Source organism: Marmota flaviventris, chromosome 10 (genome assembly GCF_047511675.1).
Source record: "Marmota flaviventris isolate mMarFla1 chromosome 10, mMarFla1.hap1, whole genome shotgun sequence".
Classification (NCBI taxonomy): Eukaryota; Metazoa; Chordata; class Mammalia; order Rodentia; family Sciuridae; genus Marmota; species Marmota flaviventris.
The window spans coordinates 90,004,508-90,022,449 of NC_092507.1; positions in this window are offsets into that span (position 1 = coordinate 90,004,508).

Sequence of the window (17,942 nt, forward strand, 5' to 3'; positions counted from 1 at the left end):
TCTGCTAAAATGATGATGATATCCTGTATTCATAGGATGAAATTCTATTTTTCTTAGCAAGCCAGACAAGAATTTACATGTTCAGAACACTGCTTATCTCTCCAGTCTCATCTTTAAGTAATTAGCTATATATACAATTACAATAGATTACTTCAACAAAAATCACACTTCTACCAGTCTGTGTTTCAAACAGCAAACTTGAAAATTTTGCACAATATTTTTTATGGTTGAAATATTTTAAAGCATAATTATTTATAACAGGAAAATTGAGAAGTTGGAATGTACTTAGTAATATATATCACACAAGCAATAAAATAGCAAGATGAAAGGACAGAAGATAATGAAATTATACATATAATTTGATTTTATTTTTGTTTTGGACAGATGCTATGAAAATATAAGAGAGAAAAAAACATAGTAAGAAACTTTGATGTACAAATTGTCTGTATCAGTGAATAGCATCAAAAAAAAAGCAAATTCTGGAATACAGGAATAAAGTACTGGGTGATGGAATTAATTGAGATGACAATATTTCTAAAAGAAGCACAAGCAATGTCCCTCCTGCATTTGTAAGGAAAAGGGGCCTTTCTCCTCATGGCTCCCTGAAATGACACCATTGCTACAGTTGCATGTAAGCAAGTAAGGCCAGATGACATTACCACAGTGACTTTTAGTCAATGAGCTGTCACCAGGCATAAGGACCTGTGTGTCTAAGTTTGTAATGTTGAACCTCCGCGTGTGTATTGAATTTATAGCTAGAAGAAAATATTTTTGGCTTGTTTGCTGTACAAATCCAATAAAATAATATTCATAAACTTCCAAAACTTGTTACAAAAATGATACAAATTTGCATAAGCTAGCAATGTGACCAAGTCATTATTCTTATCATTTTTTTTGTATTTAATTAGCTCCTTCAACAGAGAACTATAAGATATTGCATATTTCTGATATTATGGATAAAGTTAAATTACCAATTTTGCCAGTCTTTCTTCACAGTGAAGTGACAGCAATTTCATTGCCAAGGTAGATATAGTAGTATAAAATATGAAGTTACATGATTTCTTTGGGTGCAGGATGTTAGTCGGTTTTCTGACACTATAGCAAAACATCGGAAATAAATTAACTTATAAAAAGAATAGATATATTTTTGGTTCACAGTTTTTGGGGGTTCCAGTTCATGATTGATTGGTCTTATTACTTTGGGCCTGCGGGAAGGCAGTTCATAATAGAAGTCTATGGCCAAGAAAAACATCTCAACTCATGGCCAGGAAACAATAGAACAAAAAAGGAAGAGACCAGGGTCCCACAATACTGTTCAAGGCCATGCCTTTAACAAAGAAAAGACCACACACAAGGATGTACCTCTTCATTATACCACCTCCCTATATGACCATCCCAGAGACCAAGCCTTTAACACATGGACCTTGAGGAACATTTGACCTCCAAACCACAGCAACTGGTTTTCCAAAATATTACCAGATATCTTTTGACATATATAGCCTCATGCATTTTAAGAAATAAAGAATAAAATAATTATATGCATAATAAATTATAATTTTAATATAAATTATATTATATTTATATAACTCCTATATTAATATAGGAATATAAAGAAGAAAACAGCTTCCTGAAACAAGTTAAGATTGCTTCACTAGGAATTTATTGAATTAATTTATAATTCAGAGAGTATTTCTAGGCATAATAGAAATCTACAGGGAATTTTTGGAAAATCTGCAATAAATTATGCTTATACTAGAGAAATTTAATTAGAGATTTTATCTAAAATCTATTGGAGTTTTGCCAGTCAGTCATTAGGTCTTATCCTTATTTGGAAGCCATCCTAAAATGTAACACTACCATATCCTGTAAGATATAGAGTGATTCTAAATCTAAATATTAAAATGAATAATAAATATTTCAAGCACATTATAACAACTTTGCAAATTTCTCTGATAAGTAACAAATTGACGCCAAGAAAGCTATTTTTTAGACATTTCTTTACAACAATCAAATCCCAGTTTATTACCTTATTCCTATTAAAGAGTGTCATCATACATAGCTGAAACCAGTCTCATCTATGTGTTGCATGACAATCTTCACATGATCGCCAGGGAAAACTGGAGACAGCATTACTTCTAAGGCACAACACCATCTTTTGTCTCTCTAAGAAAACAATAATCTTTCTTTAGGTTTATTTTAAGAATTATGTGTCACCAACCTGGAAATATTATATCAGAATACCTCAATATGGACTCAAAGATCTGCAGTTTAACAAGTCCCTTCTGACTTTTCTACCAAACCATGGAGAATTAACTTATCTTTTCTGTTGGTTCCCACTATATTTTATATGTGCAATTACTTGTTTATATTTTTGGATTCCCTAGTAGACTGAAATATTTGAGAGGAAAGATATTATGTTTTATTAATTTATGCACACTTGAAATACAGCAAATACTGTATGATGCAAACTATGTATATTGAAAGAATGAATTTAGACAAATATTAATGTTTAAAACATAACCAGAAATTTGATGATAACAGTAATAAAATACTATAAAAGTGACAATAAGAATGGTATATAAATAATATCTTAAGCAAAAAACCCATTATATTTTATTAGAAAAATCTATGTTGCGAGAATAGCAAGAAATATGCCTGGAATAATGGGTAGTCTTGGTAAGATCAGAGGAGGTTTGAATATAAGTTTGAAGAATTTTAAATATAATCTATACAGAAAAAACTATTTATTGATGGAAAAATATTAAAAATTAATATATTATCATATAAAAATATCTATAATAGCAAAATGTATCTAGTGTGGTAATGTAGGATCGATTGGATAGTAAAGAAAGCAGAAACCACTGTAGTATGAGTAAAGGGATGGCAGAATATTGGTGTTACCAACTCTGGTGTTGTTTATTTCACATGCAGATTAATATTGAGAGAAAAATATTTATTTATAGACTATAATGTACAAAATATAAACATATCTTAAAGAGCTAAGTCAAACACAGGAATAAAGGATTTAAAAATTACTTTTAAATTAAAATTTATGGTTTTTTGTTTGAAACCCTCTGTAATTTTAACACATCATGATGATATCTGTATTATGGCTAGAATATTTCATTATGGTATCTTTCCTAAATTTGGGGGGACAAGAACACATGTCATCAAATAACTTCAAATAAAACACATAAAGAATAAAGATACTAATTAATTTGCAATCTTAAAAGAAGGATGCATAAAGGGCTATTGAAGAGTTAGAAATACTTTTAAATAATATTTAAATCATATATATATATATATATATATATATATATATATATATATATATACTAATTATGAAACTCTTGCAAATTTTGGTTTTTAGGGGATGCTGGGGATCAAACCCAGGGCCTTGTGCATGCTAGCAAGTAGACTACCACTGAGCTATAACCCCAGACCCAACAATGCAAAATGGTTACTTTCTATAAGAAAGAAAGAAAGATAATCACCTATAGTCTTGAGAAGTTGGTAGTGGAGTAAATTATAAGGGTTTTATTTACCTTTGTTAGGTTGAGAAATTTTAATATGTTGTTATCATATATTCTGGGGTTAATTAGAGTACTTTAAGAAGGAGCAGAGCGGATATCTGTTTTGTTTAAATTTGTTTAAAAAAAATGGATAGCTAAACCTATCAAAGAATTTACAGCTCATGAAAAGACTAAATAAGTAATTTTTTGAAAAAAAGATAAGTGGTATAACATTCTGCTATTTTGCATGGGAACAGATGGTTACAAAGGTAAAATGATGAGTCTTGATGAGGAAAATATTTTTTTAGATGAAAGGAATGGAGATACTTTTATAGCATTGAGTTTACTTTATTAAAATGAGCAAAATAGTAATTATATGACAACAAAATAAGTGATGTAACAGGAAATGTTCAGTTAGAATTACTTTAAAATCATTTGGATCTGGAGAAAGCATTCTGACTTGAAATGTTGGATGTGGAACAGATTCAAATGTTGCTCCACTTAATTGTCCTAACTGGAATGAATCTAGCATTTAGGTCAGAGAGGTTTAGAGGCCAAGGAATTAATGGCACAGTATCATTTATAAGTTTTAAGAAATTGTAATACCTGTTGGCAACTATTCTCTTATCTTTTTCACCTATTTTGGTATACATAATTTTTATCAGAGAAGAAAATAATCTTAAATATCACATAGTCCATCACACATACAAATTGGATTGATTCTCCTGCTAATAAAAACTTCCCAGAAGTCAAGGTGTGCAAATTTCCTAAGGACATAACTGACTGATCTAGGGTAGAGATACCTGATTCAAGAAGAGCAGAGACAACCTGGTAAGAATTTAAATCTTTAATGATGGAACAACCACAGATTTCAATATATACCCAGATATATACTCCAAGTATTTTAAAGTGCTGACAGATCTAATGATCAAACTTCAGAGGAAATGTCTGTGAACACCTGCTGATGAAGATAGTCTGTATTTGTTATTTGCAACCAAAACAATTGTAGCTAATAATCATTTTTATGTGAGCCTAAGAATAAAACATGAAGTCTTACCCAACATAAAATATTGCATTGGTAATAGTATTACAAGCTTAGAATGTATAGTGCTTATTGAAAACTGGGATGTCATTTTACTTACGTAAATTTAGAGAAATACTACTAGTAAGTAGCAATTGGAATACATTTTTTTGTCTAAGATTATTACCATTTGTAAAATCTTAAATAATTTATCGATTTCATTTTGTGGAATTTTAACCTAATTGGAATAATTATTATTCATTTAACTAGAATATCCATAACAAATATATAACCAATATTGAAAATATAAATTAGATGTTACCATTTCTGTTAGAAAGAGAATTGAAATTATACTAATTAATCAGTATGTAAACAAAAGAAATAAAGTATTTGAAAATTTATATAAGAAAAGAACTAGACATCATTAAGGGTTCACTATATAATGTATAACAGATTACCTATAACCTCTTAACAATATCTCACTAAGCCTCTGTGTTTCCTTTGTGTTTAGAAATTTATCTATCACAATTTTAAAGGCAGAAGGATTGCAAGTTCAAAGCCAGCCTTAGCAAGGTCCTAAGCAATTTAGCAAGACCTGTCTCAAAAAAAAAAAAAAAAAAATAAAGAAGGGTTGGGGATGTGGCTCAGGAGTTAAGCACCCCTGGATTCAATCCTTGGAACCAAAAAAAGAAAGTAAGAAAGAAATAAAATCCTTTTTTTGGTTTTAGAATGCAACTAACACTCATTAAATTAAGTTTGGTTGTATTGTGTTATGATTACCTCTTCAGAACATGTAAGGAACCAGAGTGTTTTAGATTTCAGGATTTTTTAAAATATTTTCACATACATAATTGATATTTTGGGATGGAACACAAGTTAAAACGTAAAATTTATTTAAGTTTTTTTTATTTAAAATTTTTTTATGTGGTGCTGAGGATCGAACCCAGTGCCTCAAGGCATGCTAGGTGAGCGGTCTACCTCTGAGCCACAACCCCAGTCCCTTATTTAATTTTTATATATGCCTAATCCAAAGGTAATTTTATACTATATTTTTAACATGCCTCTGTTTTTATTGCAACCTGTCACATGTGGCCAGGTGCAGAATTTTCTACTTAAGGTACTCTCTGCACAGCACAAAATAACACTCACAAAAATGAGTAATTTGAGGAGAATTTAATGGAAAGATTGTTTCTATATACGCTTTATATAGTAAAACCAAGTGTGAGGTAGCACAATATATGGAGTCCAGTAAGGGCTGGGGGGAAAGGAACTGTAGCTATACTTAAACCTGAAGTACTAATGAAGGGTTGTCAAACCCTGAAGAAGAAAAATGAATTTGTGTAGAAAAGGCTCCTACAGATTACAGTAACTTTGGTTTGGATGATGCAGTGAATCAAGGGGAACCCAGAAGAAAAGAGCCTGAGAAATCAATAACTGCCCTCCTCCCTTCTACATATTTCCTTCTGGACGTCATTCACTGGATTCAAGCAATTGGCAATGGACAATGAGTTGTATTAACAGTGTCTATATGGACAAGACTTGTGGGAATAAGAGAGTTCAACAGAGAATGGTGAATAATGAAACCAGAGGAAAAAGTTCAAGATAGCCAGTACCCCTTACCCAGTACCTCAGCAGCTATCAACAAATGTGTCCTAGGCATACACAGTAACCCTATCTTCTGCCTTGTGCACCACTGCTGTCTTAGTTCCATTCTGTCACAACTGCCTTACATTCCATAGTAGGTACTCATTGCCAGAGACTTCTTCAGTGCTTTATTGTAGGAGGTGTAGGGACTAGTGCATGAAGTACTGCATATCTGGCATACACTAAGGGCGTCTGAGTGGCAAACCACTCCCCTGCACTAGGCATGTGAGTGACGAACAGCTTACCCCGTAGGCACAGCCCTGGGTGTGAGGCCGTGTGTTGCAGTCCCTGTGCTTGCTCCATGGCCCACTCCTCTATTGGTCGCTGCAGGGACAGTTGGCCAGCAATTGTATTGGTGTCTGCTTGTAATCAGCTTAGCTACTGCCTGAATATATATACATGGTAACTGTACAATCAAATTAGGCCTGCTTCCTGCTTGGTCTCCAGAGGTCTTGATTAGAGACTCCGTAGCCAGTCTCCTCTACCCTGTTCCGTGGACCTCCTTGCTGGACAAGAGAGTGCCCACACACAGAGCAACATCCAGTGAGTATAACAAAAATTACTAATCAAATTCCTCTCTTTTGCAGTCCTGGGGATTCAGTTTGCCACCATCATTCTCTACTCCTATTGCATTCCACATTCCTATTGTTCCATGTCTAGACCTACCCAGTGACTAATATTCTTTCTGCATTTTCACTGGGTCTGCTCATTCAACTGGAGTATTATTATGTGGCTTCCACTGCTGTTGGGCTCTTAGTTCAGTCCCCTAATTCCACTACTGCGAAACTTGGTCCCTACATGGTGAATCTGCTTCTGATGTTTAACATTCTTATTTATTTATCCCCCTCTATGGCCTTTAATTTACTTATCTTGAACAATAATCACATCCAACCAAATTCTTTCTTGCATCACTGTCACTATTGCCCAATATTGAACTCAGTACAGCTGGCCCTGTAAGGTTAGTGTCTATAACATTTTCTTCTGTTTCACACATTCAATTTAACGTGGAATATTAAATATCAAGGGCTTATATAATATCTATGCTATGCTATAATGTGAATTGCAAACAAGATAAACATCTTTCTTGTCCTTTCAGATATTATAGTCTAGTTGGTAACAGAGATAAGCATACATTCAAAAAAACATGATCAGTGCTAAAGTGAAAGGAATTGAAAATATAGCAAATAAAAGAAGCACAGTAGGATACAATTCAGATATAGAAAATCAAAATATTTTTCTAATAATAATTTTTTTTATTTCTTAAGTTGTGTACCTTAGTTAAAAATTTATAAGGTAAAAAGGAAAATAGAAAAATCTGTGTGAATAATTGACAGTCAGGGGTATAGTCCTGTTAGGGGCAATCCTAGCCTTAGAAAAATTATGACACTTTGGAGAAATGGAAATCATTTGAATGATGTAAGAACCTGGACCTTCACTGTGTCATGAAACAATAGGAGAATTGATTAGTAGGAGTCAGAAATGATTAATGAAACTTAGATTTGGCAAGTTCTTAAAATCCATATTATGGTGTGTAGAACTATCCTAAGTGTTGAGATTCTCAGGGTTTTATTCAGTAGATGACAATATCATATATGCATGGTATAGTAATTCTTTGCCACCTAAGGTAGATAGGGAGTACAAGTCAGAAGAGAGAAAATGAAAATAATTTCCAAGTACAGTAACAAACAGAGATCCAAGCCCATGATAATGTCACAAGAGAGGTGACGGAGATAAGTAGATGTATTTGGGTTCAGGGAGGCTGAAGCAAGTGTAATTTTCAGGATAGAATAATGGAAAGAGAGAGAGATATACAATGAGGGACTACGAGAAATCTACATAGGAATCTCCTAGGGATTAAATCTGAATAGTTGTAATTTCATAACATGAAACTCGATGAGGCTTAAGAAAGAACTTTGTAAGATAAAAGTAAAGAGAAGATTTTTTAGAATTCATGCAAGCCTAGAAGACATTTGCGGTCTAAGGTTTCAATGAACACTCAGGATATTTATTAGATGGTCAATGTGATTTATGTTTTAGAAATAGAGGTAAAGTAATCTTATAATAAAGCTAAGCAAGCCTTGAAAAATCACAGCTTTAAAATACTAAAAGATCAAGCAGGTGTACATGTAATTTAGCTGTCTTTATTTTTAAAGGACAACAATGATATTTCGATCATGAATAATGTAATATTTATAATTTTTACTATCCCATCAATATACTATATATATATACAAAAAAGGAAATAGAAATCATAACTTTAAGAAAAATCAGTAAAGAAATGTAGTCAGAAATGATGGAGATGATAGAATCATCAAAAACTGGCTTTTAAAGACCTACTAAAGTATGCTAGAAAATATAAAGGAAACATGAAAACTGAGAAGAGAGATGAAACAGGGAAAAAAGAACAAGTGGAACTTGGTGAACATTTTGAAAAAAAAATTAGTAAAATTGAAAACATGGCAATAGAAGCTATTGAAAATAGAGACCAAAATAACCCCAAACAGAGTCCAAGTGACCTGGAGAAAACTTCAAAGATCTAATAAATATGTAATGGAGCACAAAAGTAAAAGTAACGAGAAAATATCTGAGGAAGTAATAATCAAAAGGTTTCCAAATTCATAAGAACCATAAACCTTTAGTACCAAGAAAAGAAAAACAGAAAGAAAATTCTGAGTAAAATAAACACAAAACCCTAACAAACATCAAAATAAAATCACTGAAAATCACTAATAAGAAGAAAATATTTAAGCTAGTCAAGTTGGCTTGAAAAAGAAAGGTAAGAAATACAAATATCTTTAAAAAATACAGAATTATTTTTTGTTTTCTTTTTGTGAAAATCAAAGTTGTGAAAATTTATCACAACCACACTGAAACTACAAGAAATATTAAGGGAAATTTTAAGAACTGGAACAAATAAAAATCAAATAGAAACAGGAATCTACATAAAGAATAAAGAACAAAATAAATGATAGAAGATGGTAGATTGGCATGAGGCAGCATTTCTCTTGTCTGGGCTACCAGAATTCAAGCAGTGGGAATTCTAAGTCTCCCCAAGGCTTTGAGTGAAAATTCCTGAGACTGCAGAGGCAGTCTGCTCTAGCAAAAACAGACTGTTTGACTCCTTCATTTGATATTAACAAAATTTCTCCACTGGAGTTTATCAATCCAGGAGCCATCTTGGGACTTGTAGCAAGGTGGAGCGTACGGAAGCTGGAAACCCAGATCTGTAAGTTTACAGCTAGGTCTGTGTAATCCTGTCTGAGCTTATCTGAGCCTAGCTAACCTGTGGAAAGTCAGGAAATTGGAGCATTTTGCCCAGGTGGAAAGCAGGTTAGAGAGAGATGTGGCCAGCTATAGTGGTCTGAAGGTTGAAAGAGAAGGTATGAGGGCATTTTGCTTTCAGCTGCCTGTCTAGGCTGTCTGGCATCCACTGGTTCTGGGGGCCCATGCTAGCCAGCACACTCTGGTCCCCACACCAGCCTGATACTTGACTCTCTCCCCAGTCCCATCTGGCTTCCACCAGTCCCTGGGATCCACTGGATCTGGCGCCAGTTCAACACCCAACACGGCCCTCCATCTCCTTGTCCCCAGTCTCCCAACCCACAGTCCTTGGCCTGGACCACTGCTCCAGCTGCCCTGACTAGGCCTAGAACATCCCATCACCTGGCTTTGACCCACCCCATGCAGAACAAAAGACATAGACAACACCTATTGTTTGATTTTACACTATACATAATATGTGATTATGTACTGATTGTACTGATGGGAATTGCTATCCCTACATATTGTACCAATTAATGCTGGATATTAAGACAGGAACTAAGGACTTAGTCTATACTGCTATATTATTTGCATACATTGTTGCTATAATTGGGCTTCCTCTCCTCAATCTAAAAGGTATTATTAACATACGGGGACATTGTAAATTAATAAAATAGAAATGCCACAGCGTAGATCCATCCAGATAAATGGGTAGACACACAAACAATATGAAAAAGCAAGGGAACAAACCATTCCAAATAACCCAAACTATCTCTACAGTAGACTCACTGATACCACAGTGGAGGAAATATCAGAGATAGAATTCAGAAAATTCGTGGTTAAACTTTTCTATGAGGTAAAAGATAACATAAGAAATGAAATCAGGGAACAAATGCAAGAAACAAAAGATCATTTCAACAAGATAGAGATCCTAAAGAAGAATCAGTCAGAAATCCTTGAAATAAAGAAATCAGTAAACCAAATTAAAAATTAATTGGAAAGCATCATAAATACATTAGACCACATGAAAGAGAGAGTTTCAGGCAATGAAGATAAAATATATAATCTAGAAAATAAAGCTAACCATGGTGAAAAGAAGTTAAGAGGCTATGAACAGAACTTCCAAGAATTATGCAATAAATTGAAAAGATCAAACTTAAGACATTGGGATAAATGAAGGCTCAGAGATGCAAAGGAATGCACAAACTTTTCAATGAAATAATTTCAGAAATTTCCCAACCCTTAAGAATTAGATGGAAAAACAAATACAGGAGGCTTATAGGACCCCAAATATATAAAATCCAACAGACCTGGACCAAGGCACATTTTTTATGAAAATGCCTAACATACAGAATAAGGATAGAATTTTAAAAGGTGCCAAAGAAAAGCAATAGGTAATATTCAGAAGGAAACAAATCCAGATTTCAGCTTATTTATCAACCCAGACTCTCAATGATAGAAGGTCTTAGAATAATACATACCAAGATCTGAAAGAAAATGGATGCCAGCCAAGAATAATATACCCAGCAAAATTAAGCTTCAGAATTGATGATGAAATAAAACCTTCCAAAATAAACAAAAGTTCAAAAAAATTCACAACTAGAAAGCTTACTCTATATACTTGATAAAATATTTCATGAAGAAAAATGAAAAAAAAAGAGGAAAATCAGAAAAGGGAGGAAGGACACTAGGAGAATAGTCAATCAAAGAAGAAATTAATTCAAAATAAAAACCAGAAATAAATCAAAATGACAAGGGAGAAAAATCATTTCTATGGGCTGGAGATGTGGCTCAAGCAGTAACGCGCTCGCTTGGCATGCACAGGGTGCTGGGTTCGATCCTTAGTACCACATAAAATAAAGATGTTGTGTCCACCGAAAACTGAAAAATAAATATTAAAAAATTCTCTCTCTCTCTTAAAAAAATCATTTCTAAATAATAATACTGAATGTAAATAACCTAAATTCACCAAACAAAAAACAGACTGGTATATTGGATTAAAAAAATAAGACCCAACAGTATGCTGTCTCTAAGAGATTTACCTCATAAGCAAAGACATCCATAGGCTGAAGGTAAAGGGTGGGAAGCAAACATATTATTGACATAGATCTCATCAACAAGTAAGGATTTCTAACTTCATTCAAATAAAGTGGACTTCAAGCCAAAGTTAATAAGAAGGGACAAAGAATGACATTTCATAGAGCTTAAGGGAATTATACATCAACAAGTCATAACAATTTTAAATATTTATGCCCCAGCAGTGGAGCACCTATGTAAATCAAAGAAACCCTTCTCAATCTTAAGAATCAAATAGACCACAGCACAGTAACACTGGGTGACTTTAACATGCTTCTCTCATCACTAGATAGATCCTCCAAACAAAAACTAAATAAAGAAGATATAGAATTAATGAATACAATAAATAATTTAGATTTAACAGACATATATAGAATATCTTATCCATCAAGGAATGAATATACTTTCTTCTCAGCAGCACATGTATCCTTTTCTAAAAAAGACCATGTTTTAGACCACAAAGCAACTCTTAGAAAATTTAAAAAAAATGGAGATAACACCTTACATTCTACCAGATAATAAGGGAATAAAATTAGAAATCAATGACAAAATAAAAAATAGAAGATATTCTAACACGAGGAGGCTAAATAAAATGCCATTTAATGACCAAAGGATACAATAATAGTAGTCAGGGGTGAAATTTAAAAGTACTTAGGGGTAAATGATAATCATGACACAATTTATCAAAATGTCTGGAATAACATAAAGGCAATTGCAAGAGGAAAGTTCATTGCACTGAGTGCATTCTTTAAAAGAATAGAAAGTCACCAAACAAATGGAATAACATTATATCTTAAAGCCTTAATAAAAGAACAGGCCATTATTAAAAGTAGTAGAAGACAGGAAAAAATCAAAATCAGTGCTGCAACCTGTAAAATTTTTTAAAAAATCAAAAAAATAGACAAAACAAAAAGTTGAGTCTTTGAAAAGATAAATAAAATTGAAAAAAACATTGGTCAAATTACTGAAGAAAAGAAAACTCAAATTACTAAAATTTGTGATGAAAAAGGAAACATCACAGACACTACTGAAGTTCAGATGATAATTAGAAATTATTTTGAAAATCTGTACTATAATAAAATAGAGAATCATGATGACATTAACACATTTCTAGAGACATATGACCAATCCAAATTGAAATAGGAAGAAATAGAAAATTTAAACATCAATTTCAAGCAATGAAATTGAAGATGCCATCAAAAGCCTATGGACAAAGTAAAGCCCAAGACCAGATGGGTTCTCAGTCTAGTCCTACCAGATGTTCAAAGAAGAACTTAGACCAATACTCCTCTAATTATTCCCTGAAATAAAGAGGGAGGAAACCCCTCTAAACTCATTCTATGAAGCTATTATCATCCTGATACCAAAACCAGAAAAAGATACATCAAGGAAAGAAAACTTTAGGCCAATATCCTCATTAACACAGATGCAAAAATTCTTAATAAAATCCTGGCAAATAAAAAAGATAATTCATCACAGTCAAGTGAGGTTCATTCCAGGGATACAATTTGGTTCAACATACAGAAATCAATAAATGTAATTCATCACATCAATAGACTTAACAAAAAGAATCACATGATTATCAAATATATACAAAAGAAGCATTGGACAAAATACAGCATCCATTTATATTCAAAACACTAGAAAAAGTAGGGATAGTAGGAACATACCTCAACTTTCTAAAAGTTATGTATGCTAATCCCAAGGCCAACATCATTCGACATGGAGAAAAATTAGAAGGATTCCCTCTAAAAACTGGAACAAGATAGGGATTTTATTCAACACAGTCCTTGAAATCCTGGCCAGAGAAATTAGACAAAAGAAAGAAATTAAAGGAATAGGAATAGGGAAAAAAAAACCCTCCAACTATCCCTATTTGATGATGACATGATTCTATATTTAGACAATCCAAAAAATTTCACCAAAAAGCTTCTTGAACTCATAATCAAATTCAGAAAAGGAACAGGATATAAAATTAACACCCCAAAATCTATTGTGTTCCTATACACCAATGACTAACCAGCTGAAGGAGAAATCATAAAAACTATCCCATTCACAACAGCCTGAAAAAAAAAGTACTTGGGACTCAATCTAACAAAAGAGGTGAAAGACCTTCACATTGAAAATTACGGAACACTAAAGACAGAAATTGAAAAACATCTTAAAAAATGGAAAGACCTCCCATGTTCTTGCATAGGCAGAATTAATATCGTCAAAATGGCCAAACTACCAAAAGCACTATGTAGATTTAATGCAGTTTCCATTAAAATCTGATGATGTGCTTCATAGAAATAGAAATAACAGTCACAAAATTCATTTAGAAAAATAAGAGGCCTAGAATAGCCAAAGCAATATTTATCAAGAAATATAATGCTGTGAATGGATAATTATGAATGTAATGCACTCCACTATTGTCATGCATTAAGAAATAATTTTTTTAAAAAAAGAAAAGAAATATAATGCAAGAGGCATCACAATACCAAACCTTAAATTATATTACAGAGCTATAATTTTTTAAAAAATGGCATGGTATTGGCACAGAAATAGTCCAATGGAACAGCAGAAGACAAAGAGAAATACCCACATAAGTACAGTTATAGAAGACAAAGAGAAATACCCACATAAGTACAGTTATCTCGTACTGGACAAAAGCACCATAAACATACATTGGAGAAAAGACAGCTTCTTCAACAAATGGTGCTCGGAATACTGGAAATCCATATGTAGTAGACTGAAATTGAACTCCTATATCTTACCTTGCACAAAATCAATTCAAGTGGATCAAACCTTGGCATTAGACCAGAGACCCTGCACTTAATAGGAAGCAGTAGTATGCCCAACTCTCCATTATATTGGCTGAGGAACAGACTTCCTCAATAAGACTCCTGAAGCAAAAGAAGTAAAATCAAGAATTAATAAATCCAACTAAAAAGTTCTTCACAGCTAGTTAAAAACATGAACCAAGAGCCTACATAATGGGAGAAAATCTTTACCATGTGCACCTCAGATAGACCATGATTAATCTCCAAGCTGTACAAAGAACTCAAAAAAACTTAACACCAAAAAGACAATAATAATGCTGGTGTGGTGGAGCATGCCTATAATCCTATCCACGTGGGAGGCTGATACAGAATGATCTCGAGTTCAAAGCCAGCCTCAAAAATGGTGAGGTGCTGAGCAACTCAGTGAGACCCTGTCTCTAAATAAAATACAAAATAAGGCTGGGGATGTGGCTCAGTGGTCAAGTGCCCCTGAGTTCAATCCCCAGTACCAAAAAAAAAAAAAAAAAAAAGACAAATAACCCAATCTCCCAATCAATAAATGGGCAAAGAAACTGAACAGGCACTTCATAGAAGAAGAAATACGAATGGTGAACAGTATAGGAAAAAAATATTCAACATCTCTAGAATTAGAGAAATGCAAATTAAAACTACACCAAGATTCCATCTCACTCTAGTTAGAATGACAATTATCAAAAATAAATTTTGGCAAAGATGTGGGGAAAAGGGTTCCCTCACACATTGTTGGTGGGACTGCAAATTTCCACTCTGGGAAACAGTATGGTAATTCCTTAGAAAATAGAATCACCATTTGACCCAGTTACCCTACTTCTCAGCATACACTCTAAGGACTTAAAATCGGCATACTTCAGTGATACAGCCACATCAATGTTTATAGCACTCAATTCACAATAGCCAAGCTAAAGAATCAATCTAGGTGCCCTTCAACACATGAATGAATAAAGAAAACATGGCATATACACATAATGGAATATTACTTAGCTATAAAGAAGAACAACATTATGGAATTTGCCAGTAAATGGATGGAACTGGAGAGTATCATGCTAAGTGAAATAAGCTGGTTCTCCCCCAAAAATGGTCAAATGTTCTCTCTGATTTGTGGATGCTAACTTATAACTAGGGAGGATAGGGAGGGGAAGTGTAGAAATTCATTAAATGAAAATCTATTTCTCTCCATTTCTACTCAATGTTGAATGAAAAATGATGAGATTGGAAAACCTACTTGGAAGTTTCTAAACAATTGAATGTTTACAGAAGAATTAGTAACACAATATGTAAAGTGTATAATATATAAATGTGTGAGAACAAGAAGACAGAAGATGAGCAGGATGAACATAAATATACTTTTGAAATTTTTTACCCAGATTAAATTCATTCTTTGTAAGAACACAGAGGACATTGGAAAAATTGGCCCAAAAACTATTATCAGTAAATTTGAAAATATTGACATTATGTGTAGTATCACTTCTAATAAAATAGAATTAAATTATAATCTATAAAATATTTGAAATACCTTCAACTACTTGAAGACATGATTACTAAACATTATCCCTATTCTTACTAAATTGGATTAGACATTTGACACAAGTCCATTCAAAGCTCTACATGAATTTTTTGTGATAGAAATTGACAAGTTGATTTTAAAGTTCATAAAAAAATATATGAAAGGTCTAGTATATACACATAAAGTTTTAGTATTGCCCTCAAAGTTAATATAGAAATATTATACGTGGCCGTATAACCAATGTGATTCTGCAACCTGTACAAAGACACAAATGGTGTGACTATACATTGTATATAACCAGACACATGAAAAATTGTGTTCTATATGTGTAACATAAATTGTAATACATTCTGGTTTCATAGATAACAAATTAAAATAAATAAAAAAGAAGTATTATAATTCATATACTTTAGTACCATACAAGGGTAGACATATAAACAAATGTACAAATTAATAAAGAAACAGAGAACCAAAATATGATGTGTTTTTGCACATATGTGTATGTGTATATGATTTTGACAGTGCCCAGAATATTAAATGCAAAATACTGGTCTTTTCTGTTAATTAGTGCACCTCAAAACTACTGCACACCATGAGAAAAAATATATTCAAATGGATTCCAAAATTAAATGAAATGCCCAAACTGTATGTCTCCTAAAAGAGAAAATTATAGCCATACTAGTTCATGAAAGATTTTTCACACTAAGATTAAGTGCACAATTTTAAATGGTGAATTAGAATAGGATACTTATTAATATTTGGTTTCCAAAAACACCACTAAGAAATGAATGGGCAATGTATAGAGTGAAAAACAAAAAACAAAAACGTTTTTTTTCATGTTTTCAGTTTCATTTTTATAATTGACTAGTATTCAGTAAGAAAAGCAACCCATTAAAATGTTGCCCAAAATTTTGAATAGTTCATAAAAGATGGTCAATGAGTACATGGAAAGATACTCAAAATTAAGTGTTTTCAACAATTGATGTGTATGGTTAGCAACTGAAACTGTAATATTTTGCTGATAGAAAAGTAAAATAATACAGCCATTTGGGAAAACAATTTGGTAATTTCCTATGAAGTAAAAAATACATTTACCATAAAATTTAAAAGATATTTATTACTACATTTACCATATTTATCCTCAAAAATAAAGATATAAGTCACAAAAGTCACAAAATATCTTTGCATCAGTGTTAAAGTGTAATTACAGCCCTATCCACACACACACACACAAAAAAAAAAAAAAAGAAAAAGAAAAATCCCAATCTGAAAATAACTTGGATGTTCATTAACAAATGAAAGGCTTAAGAAATTATCTTCAGGTGTTAAAAATTATCTAAATCTTGATTGTGATTAAATCAAATATTTACAAGTTTTCAGATTCTAATATAACAAGGATATATACACCCATATTTGTTCATGTATTGATTTAAAAAATAGCTCTGATCTTTCCTTAAATTCGGGTATCCATTTTTATATCAGCATCTTTTGATTTGGTGTCTGCTTTTCTCTTTACCTTTTCTTCAGTGCTCACAACTATATCTCCTTAATGTCTGCAATATAAATTGATGGATGGATGGATAGCAGCAAAACAAAGGAACAAACGGAAAACCCCAGCTGTTCCACAAAGTACTTCCCTTCCCAATTGGAATAAATCCCAGACCACATTTCTTCAATAACCACTTTTTAAAGAACCATTTCTATCACTGGCACCTCTCTGCTAGATGCTGCCTCGTTTGAGCCAGGCCATACTGTCTCCTTTTCACTGCCTTTTTTCCTGCACCATCTGTTGGACACATGCAGACCCACCATTACTCCTGAAAATATAGTCTTATGCAATTCCAACTGCAAGTATGTGAAGAAGGCTTCTGGTATTTTAAACTGAAAGTAGGAAATGATATTCATGATTAGGTGTGTTTCTAAATAATGCTCTTGAGCCTTCAAAAGCTAACTCTCAATATTTTAATGGTAAGAAAGTGTATTTCAATACGATCCATTTTATCTATTAAAAATAGTGAGAGAGAAAGCTGAGGTTACACAGTGCATAATATAGGATTGAACAGAGAAGATTTTTATTTATATAAGAAAGCTGACATGGACTCATTTAGATACCTTGCTAAGAG